The sequence below is a fragment of the Gymnodraco acuticeps genome, unplaced genomic scaffold (assembly GCF_902827175.1).
Source record: "Gymnodraco acuticeps unplaced genomic scaffold, fGymAcu1.1, whole genome shotgun sequence".
Classification (NCBI taxonomy): domain Eukaryota; kingdom Metazoa; phylum Chordata; class Actinopteri; order Perciformes; family Bathydraconidae; genus Gymnodraco; species Gymnodraco acuticeps.
In genome coordinates this window covers 239,984-257,197 of record NW_022992044.1, presented here as the reverse complement: position 1 = coordinate 257,197, position 17,214 = coordinate 239,984, and the positions used below count along the sequence as shown (strand labels likewise).

The following is a 17,214-nucleotide window of genomic DNA, read 5'->3' as shown; positions in this document are numbered from 1 at the left end:
CCTCCGGCAGAAATAAGAGCCATGGGACGGTACTCAAGATGGCGCAGGGCAAATCAACTTCCGGTGAGACCGAGGAGCGAGGAGCGAGGAAATGAAAATAGTCGACCTGAGAAGCAGCCTGAGTCCGACTGGGCCTGCGAGGCTGCTACACGAGATGATGCAGTAGTGAACATTCTATGGCTAAGGTTGTTGCTTAGACTCCGAAGAAATGGTTGATGATTGATGGTGACGATTTTGGAGTTGTCTGTGAGCACAACTGTGTCCAGTCTGCCTTCTGATATGGCATTTTCAGCTGCAAGGACCTTGGTCCCAGGTCGCTCCCCCAGTCCATTAATAAAACGAATGCTCCGGTGGATCAGTTTGTCGGCGTAGGCTACTGATGTTGTGCGCTTTTGCAAACATTCTGACAACAGGGCTAACTCATTCAGTGTATCACACATAAGCGCTAAATCTAAAAGGAACTGCTTTGAAGTCAGCCGATTTAACAGACCTTCATACAGCTTTCTATCGTTTGCTGATCGTTTCTCATCTGTCATCGCAAAGCTAAAGTGTGCACATAGTGACTCAAAGTTGTTCCAAACAGCAGATACTGTGCGATAAGAACTGGCCACCCATCTTGTGCTCAACACACGGCCTATTTTTCCTATTTGTTGATGCAAGTCAGCAGCACACTCAGTCAGTTCTCGTTGGTTTAGGGGTGATCTGCTGTACACAGTGTATAATTTGTCCATAAACGCCTGTAAATTCACACCACTCACGTCAGACACCGTGTCCCCCACAGCCAGCTCCAAACGATGATTTAGGCAATGCCAGGTGATTATATTAGGGTACAGTTCATAAAGCTGTTTGGCTACACCTGATTTTCGTCCCAACATGACGCTTGCTCCATCACTTGCAAATTAAATTAAATGCTTCTTCAAGTAAGCGTCATCGAAGCCATGTCCTTGGAGGCATTTCAACAAGTGCTGCATAATTGTGTTGGCTCTCTGGTCTGGAAGTTCAATCAAATCCAGAAACATAAAATGTGGTTCACAGCTCTTGTCCGTTTCACATTTGAGGTACACAATCAATGTAGTTTTACATCCCAGACTCGTTGACTCATCTATAAGAATAGAAACTTTACCTTCTATAGCTTGGATTCTTTGGCACACTTTTTTACGCATCTCTGAACTTATATGGTCAATTATCTGTGCTGCACTGTACCTGGAGTGCAAACCGATGCCTATGTACACTAGGGGTGCAACAACTAATCGACTTAATCGATTAAAATCGATGACCAAATTAGTTGCCAACTAATTCAGTCGTGGATTCGTTGGTGACGTCATCACGTGTGTTTTACACGCCGTTAAGCTCCAACGTTATCGGTCTTTTTATCGGTACTGGAGACATTTAAAAAAGATATGTCATGTATTATTGCAACAAAAACATTATATCGCAGTCTTAGTGTCGCCAACTCGTTTCTAATATGCAAAAAGAAAAAAATATGGTCGGTGTATTTTCGATCTTTCCAATCGAGACGAGATCTCTCTCCGCCATCTGTGTGCGAGGGGGCGGGGCAGTTTACACACACGCGGCTGCTACATGCAGCAACACACGGCAGGGATGGTGGAGAGAAGCGCTCCAAGGTGTGGTTAAACTTTACCCGTCTCGATGTGGACAATGCTCTTTGCCAATAGTGCAATAAGAGTTTCAACCCAGTCTCACGGCATTTCGTGTTCACCAACACGATTTTTAATCTATTGATTCGTGTTCACCAACACGATTTGCCCCTTTTTTTCGTGTTGCACAGCACGATTTTAAAAGCAATGTATTTCTACTGCCTGCAGCACGTCTTTTTCTCCGGTCGGGTCGAGGAAGACCGGAAGCTGTGTGGTTCATAAAAACATGTTCTTACTCAATATCAAGCCACAATTATTGCTTTTATTTGAAATCGTATAATTTCGGACTTTTGTTGCCGTCTGTGAGGAAAATAAATGGGGCTCAGAGCCTCAGGATACTGAAATCTGTATTTTTTAAATCTTTTTTTCCTTCTAATTTGTTATTCTTTTCAAAATAACACACTGTTATTTACTCACCAATAACACACAATTATCCTTGCTTTTATTTATTGGTTTAATTTCATAATCTCTGGCTTTTTTGGCATCCGTCAGGAACTGAATTTCAAAATAAAAATAACCGGAAACAGACGTAGGCATTTCGAGCGATTACCCAAGATCCTCAGCTATGGTTTTAAGCTTGTTTATTGGATGTTTTAGCCGCAATGCATGCTGGGATTTGGTGTTTATATGATATGAAATCCGGAAAACATTTTAAAATAATACTTAATTCCGAGCGCTCTTGCTTTTCTCTTTGAAAGTCATCACATAACGGCATTGTAATACACGGTTCGGCTGCATTGTATATTACAGATCTGCCGTAGTTCTTTATTTATAGAGCCCTGATGAGAAGACCTTTGGAAAAACTGAATACTTGACGTGGATCATAAATATATTCAACAATTAAACAACATCTTCAATTTCTCTTTACACAATACGTCTCCTTGCAGTATCAACACTAATTCGGCTGACTTTTACATTTGATCTAATTCACAGATAGGTTATATTTACACCATAACGGTGCACAGCTGATATAAAAGGACTGTAGTTTTTAAAGATATTACTGATTTTCTTTGAATGTAAGAATGTAAATACTGAGTCTGAAATAGTATAGCAATATGCTGTAAAATTATGTGAAAGCATGCATAAAACTACACATTTTCAGATGTTGTACGAAAACAAAAGTGTCCTACACTAATAATACAAAGTTATTATGGCTGTGTGTACCTTGTGTGCACCGCCTAGTGGTTAAAGCACGTTATTGAATTATTGTGTTTTATTTGATTAAAAAAATATTAAGAGTACATACTTTCATAGGGGGAAAGTATAAATATAGAATATAACAAATCAAGAAGATACTATAAGTGATCTCTACAATAAAACAGTTTAGTGCAGAATGTACAAAGATATTAATAGGAGGAGGTGCAAAACAGAAAAACGAATTAACCTTTATTTAAACATTAAATAACAGATTAAGGTCTTCTTTTAAATAAGAAAAAAACTTTGGGGGTATCTATCTAGAGATAAATATTAAGCCTGACAAAGTACTTAACGTCTAATATATTGCTTTCCTGCAATGTTAACTATGTTGAAGCACTTATTTTAACTGCTATTATACATATGAATTATACTCTTATGTATGTAGATAGAATAAGAAATGTGCAGAATATGACAGTTTAATGGTGGAGGTTCACACATATTGATAGATGTCTTGTAATGCACTGTTGAGGAACCTGTGACCCAAGTGTTTCATTCATTGCATAACTACACCGTAGTTGTGTATATGATATGTCAATACACCTTTGAAAATCTTGAAAGGGATGTGCAAAATAGCCATAATATACAGTCTTTAATTAACTATTAGTAGAGAATAACGAGTAATGAATATACTTTATTACTCGTTTCCATTCATGTCAATTGCAGATACATGTTTAGTCTTCTCAAGCACCAACTATCAAATATCTCTCCTGATTGTTGGCACTTGACAATCACCTTACCTGAATTTTACTCAGGTGTAACTAAAGTCTGATTTAAGGTTTGTTTATATTTCACATAATTAATCAGAATCTGCAAAGTAACTCAAATAAATGCAGTGGAGTAAAAATACCAGGTTAACCTCTGAATTGTAGTGGAGTAGAATTACAAAGTAACAATGAGCTGTCATGTGGGTATTAATGCTGCGCATTATGGACACAAGCGATTTTCACCCATTTATTAATTATATGTTTTACATTTGATAACACCAATGTGTTAAATACTGGCAACTTCTAATTGTGGGGAAAACGAAAACGTTCAGTAAAGACGTCCCATAGAACATTTTGCGAAACACAACAGCCAGCATGTGTAGTTCTGGGGGGGGCGTTCGATTCCAGTTTTGGATAGTCTGGCGTGGTTTCGTTCCATTTCACACAGCTGTTTGACGCTCTGCGTAACCTTACGGGGACTGTAGTCCTAAACGATAGCTGGGGATTATGGGTAGTGTAGTGTCTTCGGCCATCCTAAACTCAGAAATGTTGACAATCGCAATGATGCTCGAAATGTCCCTTATAGGCCTACGTCTGTTTCCGGTTATTTTTATTTTGAAATTCAGTTCCTAACGGACGCCAAAAAAGCCCGAGATTATGGAATTAAACCAATAAATAAAAGCAAGGATAATTGTGTTATTGGTGAGTAAATAACAGTGTGTTATTTTGAAAATAATATCGAATTAGAAGGAAAAAAATATTTAAAAATACAGATTTCCGTATTCTGAGCCTCTGAGCCCCATTTATTTTCCTCACAGACGGCAACAAAAGTCTGAAATTATACGATTTCAAATAAAAGCAATAACTGTGGCTTGATATTGAGTAAGAACATGTTTTTATGAACCACACAGCTTCCGGTCTTCCTCGTCCCGACCGGAGAAAAAGACGTGCTGCAGGCAGTAGAAATACATTGCTTTTAAAATCGTGCTGTGCAACACGAAAAAAAAGGGGCAAATCGTGTTGTTGAACACGAATCAATAGATTAAAAATCGTGTTGGTGAACACGAAATGCCGTGAAACTGGGTTGAGAGTTTAGCATGTAAGGGCGGTAACACGAGCAATTTGTCTAAACATTTAGCAAAAGTGCTCCACATCCAGACGGAGAAACTGTTGGAGTTTTGAGGTTTTTACAACCCCACTCGGCTCCGCGTGTTGTTTTGACGAGTCCTGCTTAAAATCATAACAGGAAGGAAATCAGACAGAGAACACCCAGATACCAGTTTAAACAATCTGTTTTAATTATCAAAGGTAATAATACAATGCACTATAATACATTACAACACCATATAATACAATATACTAAAATCATATTGTAATGTTTTAAGAAGTAGCCGGCCACTTCTGCCCTGGTTCGCGTGCTGCGGAGATCCTTCTGTCCTGACAGCATGTGAAGAGAGGCCGAACTCAGGAATCAACAGAATATATACCAGAAGACAGAAGGAAGGGGTGAGGTCAGCTGGTCATCTTTTCAGGTCCTCTCATTGGCAGACGCAAAATATGCTTTGTCACAATGACCCAGCGCTGGCCAGCAGAAAACCAAACAGGCCCATTTTACAACAAAACACATCTTATCACCCAAGTCATGTGTTTCTTTATGAAAGCCATACTTGTTGGGAATATAACAGTCATTATCCCATGACATCCTCAGAACTAGCTCACCAACAACGCCTAACTGTCTTCATACCCCCCCCAATCATCTCTGAACTTTTATTCACCCGAAGTAAGCTCACCCTTAGTCTAAAAGGACCATTGTCTCTCTTAACTGTGTGACTAAATTCTCAAGGCCTGCAGGATGCGCATAATTAACTTAGAACGAATTTAGCCACTATATCTAATGGTTAACCAAGAAAAACACTCAAAAGGGTAATCTTTTCACTCAAAACAGAACTCACAAGTAATTCTGCATTTTACCCCTCAAAAATAGCCTTTTGATGAAAAGGGTATAAGTGAAAGAAAAAGACTATTGCGCTAATCTACTTTAAAGAAAAAGGGAACATTGTTTCAGGAATCTATAAAAAACCTCTCTATATTTAAGAGGAAAAATGTATTTTGTTCCTTCAACTATTAATACACAGGAATGTATATACCCACACATATATTTAGGGATAACATGATGCAATACACCTCTTATATATTGGTGAGATTAAAATGAATATACCAAAAATATGCTGCATCACATCTTCTGCACAATACTCTTCATAAACTTCCGCAATTCCCCCCTTTTGCACTCTTTTAAAAGAGTGCAATTTACACAAGGCACTTGAAACATATACCCACTGTCATTCTTTTCTACTGTGTCCGTCCCCCAAACATTGTATAAATCCATCCGAAGCTGGTATTTAGAGTACTTGAAACCTTCATGGAGACAGAACACCACTTTCCATGGCAGTGAAGGAACCATGAGGGGGCAGCTGGGTGCTAGTGCAGTCTCCTTGTGTGGTGAATCATCAGCCCCCCCCCCTCAGAGGAATACGCCAACAAGGGGCAGCTGATAGGGAGGGGGAGATGCGGCTAGCCCTTCACGGGTGGAACTGATCAGAGAAGTAGACTCCTCTGCTGCCTCGACAAGTCCCCTGTGCCGTCCTGGCTTGCCGTGTCTTTGTCCCCCTGATCCGCTGACAGCAGCTTCTGGGCTGCCTGCTAGAGAGATGTCTTCCCGATTCTCCTTCTCCGGCCCGCTGATGATGCCTCCCGGGTCGACTGCCTTGACGAGGGCCAGGTCTGTCCTGATGTCGTCTAGGGTCCTCGCAGGTGTTTTCCCGACCGCACACTGGCTCCAGTGGTACCAGTTGTCCCCCTTTCCTTCTAGGCGGACGGCATGGGATGTCCTCTGGGTCACTCGGTCGGGGCCGGAGAGCCTGGGGTTGAGCCACTTGGTCCTGATGACTTTCAGCCAGACGAACACCGCTGTGTCGGCCTCGTGCTTCTCGGGTCCCCCTTTTGGCGGCAGCAACCTGTGTGGAGAAATCTGATACAACTCCCTCAAGCCTACGCTCAGCTGTTTTGACCCACTTGGAGCCTGTTGGTGGGGTGTCTTGAAACAACAGCCATCTGTGAACAGGTTTTCTAAATTAATTGTAGACCTCCTATCTGCCAGTACAGCTTCAGAATCTTAGTACTTGGATTGTGCCAACTAAATAAGAACCCCAACATCTTTAGGTAAACTAAATAACATATTTCAATAGCTCTGAATTTCTGACAAGCATCTGTGTTTATTTTTAAATGAAATCCTATTTAAAATCCAAATATAATATGAACTGCTAATGTTTCTGGTAAAGAAACACACTAATGTTATGGATTCAAAAACAACCAAAATCATGATACTAACAAAGTGAATGATTTCCTGGTGATACTGCTTTTACCTGTCAGTGCTTAGATATTATCACGCTGAAAAAATGAATACAGAATTCCAACAAACTGTCATCAAATGTCTTATAAATTTAGATGAAATGTATATCCTCATAATGACCTAAACAATAAAGTCTATGGCTTTTACTTCTTTACCAGGCTAGTTACATGATGTTGTCTAAATTAAATTCTGTCATTACACTACTATGTTTTAGCTTTAACTGTAATATGTTCTTTCTACATTTCAAACCTCAGTTACTTTTATACCTGTTGAAACATTACTCACAGGTCAACTTCTTCCGTATTCCATTCTGGAGTTACATCTCTCACAGTAGCCCCTTGGCCACTGATTCTGCATCTGTGTTACCTGCTATAACTCAACCAATATTAGAAACATGTCAACATTCACCAAACAGTATCTTATCCCCAGATATGGAGCAGGTCAATTCTAAAACCGTCAATCAATGGTCAGATTGAACAATCGAGTTGGGGCAGCCGTACACTCCCCCTTTTTACACATGACTCATGTGTAACCAAAATCCTGTATGGGAAGAAAACCTTCAGGTAATAATGGATTCTAAGAAAATATCAAACATTTTTTCCCAAATGTACATCCATCATTTCCACAGTAAACACTCCAGTGAAATGAAGTGTTTCTCTCCATCCTTCAGTCCTAAAAGAAACAGAATCTTCATGTTTTAGTTTGAGTTCCACATTCTGCAAACTGCCACCTCGTGTGGGAGTGCACAAGTGAGGTTTTCCAATTCTGTGGAATGTTATTGAGGCCCAGAAAAATGTGTTAGTCCAAAAACATGCTTGATTAGTCATTGTTTTAAATCATGCAGTTGCACTGATCACATGCAGACATACACTCACATTCACACTCACACTGTCAGGTTGTAAAGTCAAGTTTGGTCAGGTCCACCCCAGAGTCAGTCATTCACAGTGCCTTGTCAAGTTACACTGTCGGTCAGGGTCAAAGGTCAGTTGGTCTCAGTCTTTTTTGGCCATGTGTCGTGCTCTGCAGAGACTTTGACATTTCAGCATAGGCCAGTATCCTTTGTCTACACAAATATGTATATATGGAGCGCCATCATTTATTAATTCACAATTACAACTATAATGTTCAAGATATCTCTAACTTTTCATTGAGACAGCTGTTTCCCACATTCCCTGAAAAGTGTTTAGCCAAAAAATGTCACTTCCTTATTGTACTACTACTGCAGTTTATCAACACCTAATCTATATTCAAATGTCTAATAGATCTATTTCAGAAACTTGTGCACATAATTATCATCTTGAGTCAAACCATTACTAGGATCTGTAAAGCTCTGCTATGTATTTCATAACTCATATTCATTTATCTTCAAATCTGGTCCACTTAAAAACAATGTTAACCTCTTTAACAGTGCGTGGAACCTTGGGTGTCCGAATATGTAACAATCACTCCTTCCTTTATCAAGGATTCCAAAAACAGAAGTCATTTCATCAATGGTTTGTAGCTAAATTTAGGAATTATCACTTATGGTAGGTATGTTTTTACTCTTTAACATCTCTAAATGTCAGTTAATTACTAACTAAATTAATGTCCATTAGGAGGTGGTGACGCTAGTCTTCCAAACTCATAATCTGGTGCCGTGCGCTTCCTGTGAAGCTGCATAAGATTTTAAAAACCACTGCAGGGTGGGTCGAGTGACCCCTCCTCCCTATTAGTCGTCAATAATATGCACCATCACAATGGGTGATTGAAGGCCTCACATTATGTCCAATTACAGCATCAGTCTTCTTTACTCTAAAATTACTTTTTAAATAGGAATATTTAGAAATGGAACAAATATTCAATCTTCAGAAAAGTTCTTAACCAAAGTCTATCTAGTGAATAGCCAACATATTTGAAAATGTCAGATGTATAAAAATAAGCCTAAATACTCCCTTACCATCAAAGTCCAAATCTAGACATAAGGTGAACAGTTTTGGTAATGGACAATTTAACCTAAAAACAAAACAAAATTGGACTTGTGTCCTTGTTATTTGTTCTTCAAAATACATTAGCAAATACCTTGTGAAGTATTCGCAACATAACCAACCCTCTCTAGGATATAAAATCCATTCATCTTTTTACTCATAGTTAGTTTATATGTCAAGATTATTAGGTGTGACCTAATAATCAGATGTGTTGTTTGCTAAACAAGGATATTAAACTTTAATCTTTTCAGCATTCCAGACCATCGTTTAAACAAGCAGCCTCCCTTCTCAAACACTAAACCTATTGTTGTACACCACCCTCTGGAAAACTCTTGCACAGTTATGCTGTAAAATCATCGCATAATTTCTTCAGAGTCTGAACAATCTGAGACAAGCCTGTCTCAGAACTTGTCATAATGTGAACAGTCAGTGATGTGTTGTCTTCTGCAGCTGTAGTGAATTGGATCAATGAAACTCTTGTTTGGCACTGGGATGTCCTGAGGGGGAAGGAACCTCTGGATCAATGTGGTACAATCAGCAGACACACGTTGTCCTCTGCACAGCAGGAATCCCCAAAAACTGCAGTTCCTCTTCACACCACTGTTGCCTCGGCAACAAGGCCCAAGCAAAATGTCAAACCCTCCTCAGAGATGCGTTCTTTGCACAGTTCTTCTGTTTCTGTAGTGAGCAACTCTTCACCAACACACTGATTCAGAGTACAGCCCAAAGGTGGCGCACATCTATCCAGTGCTGCTGTAATCACAGCAAATCAGCAACTGGAGAAAAACTCAATTTAAATCTCTCCCCCCAAAGGGTTACAAAATAAAACGGCTGAATGTCTATATGGTCAGGAATGCTGAAACATGTGAATGTTAAAACAAACCAATGGCAGTAGTCTACCCAGATTCTTTACTCCATTAAAAGTAGTAAAACCACATCGTAAAATATCTTGTCTAGTTGAAGTCCTGCTTCTAAAATTCTAGTCAGAAAAAAATAAAATAAACTTCATCTTTAAAATCTTTTTTTAATTTGAAACCAAAAAAGGTCTTCCTTCTCCACCCCGATCCTATTTTTACCTCAAAGTCCAAACAAACTGATGATTTATCTTTAAAAACCATGAGGAATGACAGTTCTCATAAAACACTATTCTTCCTTACTTGACTTCCAAATCAAATGAGCAAAACAGGAAAACCTCCTTAACCACTTGCCTATTCTATTATTTTTCAAATTGTTTATCTAAGTTGTGTTACAAGCAGGTTAGATTTGTAACAGAATACAAAACTAACTGTATTTAGCGCTATATTTGAAAAACAAGTAATCTGATTACAGTTACTGAATATATATTTTGAACAGTTATTATTGGTGGAAAAGTTTCCTCACAAAATGTAATCTCCATTACTAAAGCTAAAACCTAAAGAAATCATCGCGGAACAGTTTTCTGTCCTTACCACTTAATTGTTTCAATACAAACTAAAAAGCGTTGTGAAAACTCCCACTCTTGAGAACATCTCAACACTTTATTCCATCCGAGCACGAATGTTTATGACAGACACGGCCTATTAATCCAAAACGGCCTTTAATGGTATCAATTGTGAACTTTCTTAATATGAATTGTAAATGCAACGTATGTTCTCTTTGGAACACAGATAGGACAGTAGCTGCTGAAACTGGTTAATAGCAGCTTTCTGTCAACCTATATAAGCATGTTGTTCTTATATTTTTACTTCATGTTTACTCACAAAACAATATAACATTCTTCAGACTAGTAGTTAACTTTATATAAGTTGTACTCTCTCTGAACTCTTCAAAACATCTACTTCTCCTGTCTCTCTCTCTCTGTGCCCTGCAGCTGCCTGCTCCTGCACAAGCTTCTCTCATCAATCACCTCTCTGTGTTTAGCCAACAGTGTGCTTTTAGCCTCGTGCAGCACCTCTGTTATGTTTAAACATGAACAGATCCCTCCTGTTTACTTTCTACTCTTTCTTCATAAACACAATTAATGTCTACTAATGATATTACAAAAACTACCTAATGACAAATAGCACAAAATTCACAATGCAATGCAATAGTAACAATCAGTTCTCAAAACTTCTCATGAAAACCACAATGTGACGTAACTGCATCCCACAAAAACTATGCTAAAAACGACAAATTATAGTTTCTTATTTATTTAAATATCTACGACACATTGATCTATTAATTTTCAATGTTATTCACTCCAACTTCAGACCAGTCGTTGATTATTCACTCCTTGTTTTAAATTCAACGCTCAGCAGCCATTTTTGAGGCATTTTGAGAAGAAGCACAAGCAGTCACACTTCTGGCTGTTGCTTCAGCAATTAGAGGAAAGCTGTGAAGAAAAAGGGGGGATTTCTTTAACCCCTGGTGACCACGCATTTCTTTATCTGACTTTTCTCCCTTATCTATTAGTAATTATTCCCAGAAAATTATTCCCCGTACAGTCTATCCAGCTTTATGGTGCGATGTTTATTTCAACAGATAACATAATCTCTTTATCGTCACCTTTGGCTAGATAGATTAACCCCACAGAACAAGAGAACGAGATTCCGGTCCTTTCAAAATGGTTATTTGAAATTTGCGTATCTCCCCTTGGATTCACTTATAATGCAACTGCAGCTCCTATGAGACTGGAAAGCATTATTCAATTTAGTTCTGGATGGAATCATTAGAAACCACTGGATGGAATCATTAGAAACCACTGAACGCCCCCGAGAGTTAGCCGTGTCGAGTTCTGAAAAAAACGCACGGGGCCTTTCACCTTCTTCTTACAGTCCTCATCGCTTCACATGGAGCTAACGAGTTAGTCGTGCGATTCTGAAAAATCCACGAGGTTCCTAACCGTTGCTTTATTAATCTTATTATTCTTAGTTAGTTACCTACCTATGCTAAAATATGCATTGCATTATCTTTAGCGTGAAGACTAGACACTGAGAAATATTCCTGACAACTCTAAAAAATTTGAATATAGCCAAATCACAGATTTTGAGTGTAACGGGTATCCGTGCTTACCTGATATTTTGTATAGAGCTCTGTTTTTAGTTGTCAGAAAGTATTTCGAGGTGTCACCCCTGGACAGCTTCGTCCGCTGGCTGCTGATGTGACTCCCGCTGAACGCCCACTCGTAAACGTCGGGGTCACCACTTGTTGGAGTTTTGAGGTTTTTACAACCCCACTCGGCTCCGCGTGTTGTTTTGACGAGTCCTGCTTAAAATCATAACAGGAAGGAAATCAGACAGAGAACACCCAGATACCAGTTTAAAACAATCTGTTTTAATTATCAAAGGTAATAATACAATGCACTATAATACATTACAACACCATATAATACAATATACTAAAATCATATTGTAATGTTTTAAGAAGTAGCCGGCCACTTCTGCCCTGGTTCGCGTGCTGCGGAGATCCTTCTGTCCTGACAGCATGTGAAGAGAGGCCGAACTCAGGAATCAACAGAATATATACCAGAAGACAGAAGGAAGGGGTGAGGTCAGCTGGTCATCTTTTCAGGTCCTCTCATTGGCAGACGCAAAATATGCTTTGTCACAATGACCCAGCGCTGGCCAGCAGAAAACCAAACGGGCCCATTTTACAACAAAACACATCTTATCACCCAAGTCATGTGTTTCTTTATGAAAGCCATACTTGTTGGGAATATAACAGTCATTATCCCATGACATCCTCAGAACTAGCTCACCAACAACGCCTAACTGTCTTCATACCCCCCCCAATCATCTCTGAACTTTTATTCACCCGAAGTAAGCTCACCCTTAGTCTAAAAGGACCATTGTCTCTCTTAACTGTGTGACTAAATTCTCAAGGCCTGCAGGATGCGCATAATTAACTTAGAACGAATTTAGCCACTATATCTAATGGTTAACCAAGAAAAACACTCAAAAGGGTAATCTTTTCACTCAAAACAGAACTCACAAGTAATTCTGCATTTTACCCCTCAAAAATAGCCTTTTGATGAAAAGGGTATAAGTGAAAGAAAAAGACTATTGCGCTAATCTACTTTAAAGAAAAAGGGAACATTGTTTCAGGAATCTATAAAAAAACCTCTCTATATTTAAGAGGAAAAATGTATTTTGTTCCTTCAACTATTAATACACAGGAATGTATATACCCACACATATATTTAGGGATAACATGATGCAATACACCTCTTATATATTGGTGAGATTAAAATGAATATACCAAAAATATGCTGCATCACATCTTCTGCACAATACTCTTCATAAACTTCCGCAAAACGCACCGGGTTCAACTGTCTTTCTTGTAGCTCTGTAGCCCCCCCATCCACGAATAACTTTTCCACGTCAACAACACACGGAGTTAACAAAATAATACAAACATGGGTTAATGATTAGAGGTAACTGAGTTATTTATTTTGTTAAAGTTTCAGCTATTCTGTTATCACATTATTTAATACGATGTGTTAAAACATTGTTGTTTCTTTTGATCTGAAATATTATTTATTTAAATAAAAAGCTATGTTAATTCTGTTCACAATTTGTTTAGTTAATTTAATAATATATGTATTTTTGAATCAAGTATTCATCTTTATTGTCTTCATTGTTAGTTTCCACATGCCTAAAACAACCTCAAGCTAAATCTAAAAGTTGATGGCTAAATAAGAGCGTTTGAGAAATTGTTTAAGGCATAAGTCCGAATAGTCGATAAATCGTTTCATTAATCGATAGATTAATCGATTATCAAATTAGTCGTTTGTTGCAGCCCTAATGTCAACCCCATTTTCATGTTGTAACTCTAGTAATCCATAGTTGTCCAAAAATGGTCTGTCGTTCTGTGCCAAGTAGTAAGTAGACCGGAATACAGCAGATGTAGCTTTCAGCTTTGATGCATTCATATTGTCACAGACCTTCTCAAGTGTTTCCTTTGTTGCGTTGTCTTGAATCCGCTGTGCAGCAGTGTGTCCATTTGATTCTTTGTGTTTAATAAAAAAAATTCTGAGGGACGTCAACATGCCGCTCTTGTCTCTTCCACTGTAAGTTACGGTGTAGGAACGCCATTCATCTGCCAATTTTGAACCTTGCGTTTTGAAGACTGATAAATCCGAATTGGATGAACAAACTTTGCAGCCCAGTTTCCCAGCTTTGCAGTCTATCCACGGGTATGCCTCTTGTTTCCTCCGCCACATCTCCTCCGTCCATACCTCTGGGAAAGGTGAGCTTGAGCTAGCCAGGGGAACGTTGCTAGCATAGCTAACGTTGACGTTAGTGCTAGCATTATCCACATCTTTTGGCGGCTCTTCTGATGATGTACTAGTAGCAGCTTCACTTGTAGCTTCGGTGCTGCTAGCCTCTTTCTGTTTGTGAATGATATTCTTTTTAGAAAATAAGTCAAGTATAGAATGTTTGCCTGCCATTGTAGAGCTTTCTCGTTAGCGAGGGAAAGAGCTGCCGCCAAATCACTGACACACCCCCCAACCCAGTCTCATGGCATTTCGTGTTCACCAACACGATTTCCCCCTTTTTTTCGTGTTGCACAGCACGATTTTAAAAGCAATGTATTTCTACGGGTAATGTGTTTTGTGCCTGCAGCACGTCTTTTTCTCCGGTCGGGTCGTGGAAGACCGGAAGTTGTGTGGTTCATAAAAACAGGTTCTTACTCAATATCAAGCCACATTTATTGCTTTTATTTTAAATCGTATAATTTCGGACTTTTGTTGCCGTCTGTGAGGAAAATAAATGGGGCTCAGAGCCTCAGAATACTGAAATCTGTATTTTTTAAATCTTTTTTTCCTTCTAATTTGTTATTCTTTTCAAAATAACACACTGTTATTTACTCACCAATAACACACAATTATCCTTGCTTTTATTTATTGGTTTAATTCCATAATCTCTGGCTTTTTTGGCGTCCGTCGGGAACTGAATTTTGAAATAAAAATAATCGGAAACAGACGTAGGCATTTCGAGCAATTACCCAAGATCCTCAGCTATGGTTTAAGCTCGCTGATTGGATGTATTAGCTGCAATGCATGCTGAGATTTGGTATTTTTATGATATGAAATCCGTAAAACATTTTTAAAAGAATAAAATAATACTTAATTCCGAGTGTTCATGCTTTTCTCTTTGAAAGTCATCACATAACGGCATTGTAATACACGGTTCGGCTGCATTAAATATTACAGATCTGCCGTAGTTCTTTATTTATAGAGCCCTGATGAGAAGACCTTTGGAAAAACGGAAGAAATGCCGCCGAAACTGAATACTTGACGTGAATCATAAATATATCAACAATTAAAGGGATAGTGGAAATCCGCGAATTTTGGGTTTAACTTGTGTATTTTTATTAAAAATAAGCATAATAAACAATTTTTTTTAATTTCATACGCCTAGTTTCATTTTATTTTCAATTTTACTGCGCCCTCTCAATGAAACGAAATACTTCGGGAATCGTCGGGAATCTTCGGGTGATGACGAGAGCATAGGAAGACGGGCACAAACAATGGCGGACATTCAATAGCATTTGCATGTGAATAGCCGACCTTTATTATGGTGAATAGATGTGTTTTGTATGGCTGTAGTGCGACAGAAAAATTCTACGTGACACAACGACATTGGATTAACCTTGAGATGCGTTTTTATTCCGTTGAACACAACTTTTGATCACAAATCAAAAAAGGTAAGACGTAATTATTGTAATATTTTTGGAACCAGATGTTGTTTACTTTCTCTTCTCTTTATCTTGTTTGTGCAGTTAAGATAGTAATAAGGGCATTTCTACCGTGTGTTGTGTGTAAAAAAGCGTTAGCATTAGTTAGCATTGTTTCGCTCAATGCTAATTCAAAGGCTTGGTATTACTCTTGTGTTTTTTCTAGCTAACAATTGTTCTTATTGTCAGTTAGCGGAGTTTCTTACCTTTAAAAGGGTATGAAACATTAATAGTTTCATAAATGTTAAGAAGCCCTGAGACATGTGAGAGAAAAAAAACTGTGGGAGGGGTCCACTGGGGGGACCTTCGGGCTTAACTGGTTAACAATGATTAATATTTGTAAAGGCTACAGGTGATCTTAAGATGCGTGAGCTATGCTTAGGGACCTACCAGTCAAGATTATTTGTGCGTAGGGGTGCATCATCTGGCGCCTGGTCCTGGTCATCCTCGCCATTGCCCATGCCGTGAACCATCACCTCGGGCTCGGGCTCGAACAAATAAGGACGTAATGGTCCATCGTCTGGCTCAATATTGTCACCATCGTTGCTTACTGAACCGGATTCAGATTCAGTTCCTAAAACGACATTTTCGTAGGAAAGCCGAGAGGATGTTTCTGACTCGCTATCATCACTGGATACCTCGTACAATCCTTCTTCTTTGTCTGGTATATTTGCCCTTTGCGGAAGTTTATGAAGAGTATTGTGCAGAAGATGTGATGCAGCATATTTTTGGTATATTCATTTTAATCTCACCAATATATAAGAGGTGTATTGCATCATGTTATCCCTAAATATATGTGTGGGTATATACATTCCTGTGTATTAATAGTTGAAGGAACAAAATACATTTTTCCTCTTAAATATAGAGAGGTTTTTTATAGATTCCTGAAACAATGTTCCCTTTTTCTTTAAAGTAGATTAGCGCAATAGTCTTTTTCTTTCACTTATACCCTTTTCATCAAAAGGCTATTTTTGAGGGGTAAAATGCAGAATTACTTGTGAGTTCTGTTTTGAGTGAAAAGATTACCCTTTTGAGTGTTTTTCTTGGTTAACCATTAGATATAGTGGCTAAATTCGTTCTAAGTTAATTATGCGCATCCTGCAGGCCTTGAGAATTTAGTCACACAGTTAAGAGAGACAATGGTCCTTTTAGACCAGTGTTTCTCAAACTTTTTCACACCAAGGACCACTTAACCAATAAAAAAACACTCGCGGACCACCTAACTCCACAAATATCCAAAATCGTATCGTTTTCCTAGAACAGATTACAAATCGCCTGGAAATGGTACAAACAAGTGGCAGCAAGTGGGATGAAGGTGTTGCGCTGGGCTATATCATGCAATCGAAAGTGAAACTTTAGCGCGCTCCATTGCGGAGATATTCCCGCGAGAATGCGGAAAACTTAAATGTATTTATTTCAAATGTGAAATGTTACCAATATACTCGCGGACCACTAGGGGGCGCTCACGGACCACCAGTGGTCCGCGGACCACACTTTGAGAAGCACTGTTTTAGACTAAGGGTGAGCTTACTTCGGGTGAATAAAAGTTCAGAGATGATTGGGGGGGTATGAAGACAGTTAGGCTT

At 38.8% G+C, this 17,214-nt stretch overlaps 1 long non-coding RNA gene across 1 annotated transcript; it reads right to left on the bottom strand.

Moving 5' to 3' along the window:
* Nucleotides 1–9,951: 9,951 nt before the first annotated feature.
* LOC117536881 lies at nt 9,952–12,376 on the bottom strand. Its single transcript, XR_004567634.1, has 2 exons — nt 12,328–12,376; nt 9,952–12,157 (listed from the first exon to the last, which is right to left on the bottom strand). It is a non-coding gene; the product is annotated as an uncharacterized LOC117536881 (long non-coding RNA).
* Between the last annotated feature and the right edge of the window lie 4,838 nt (nt 12,377–17,214).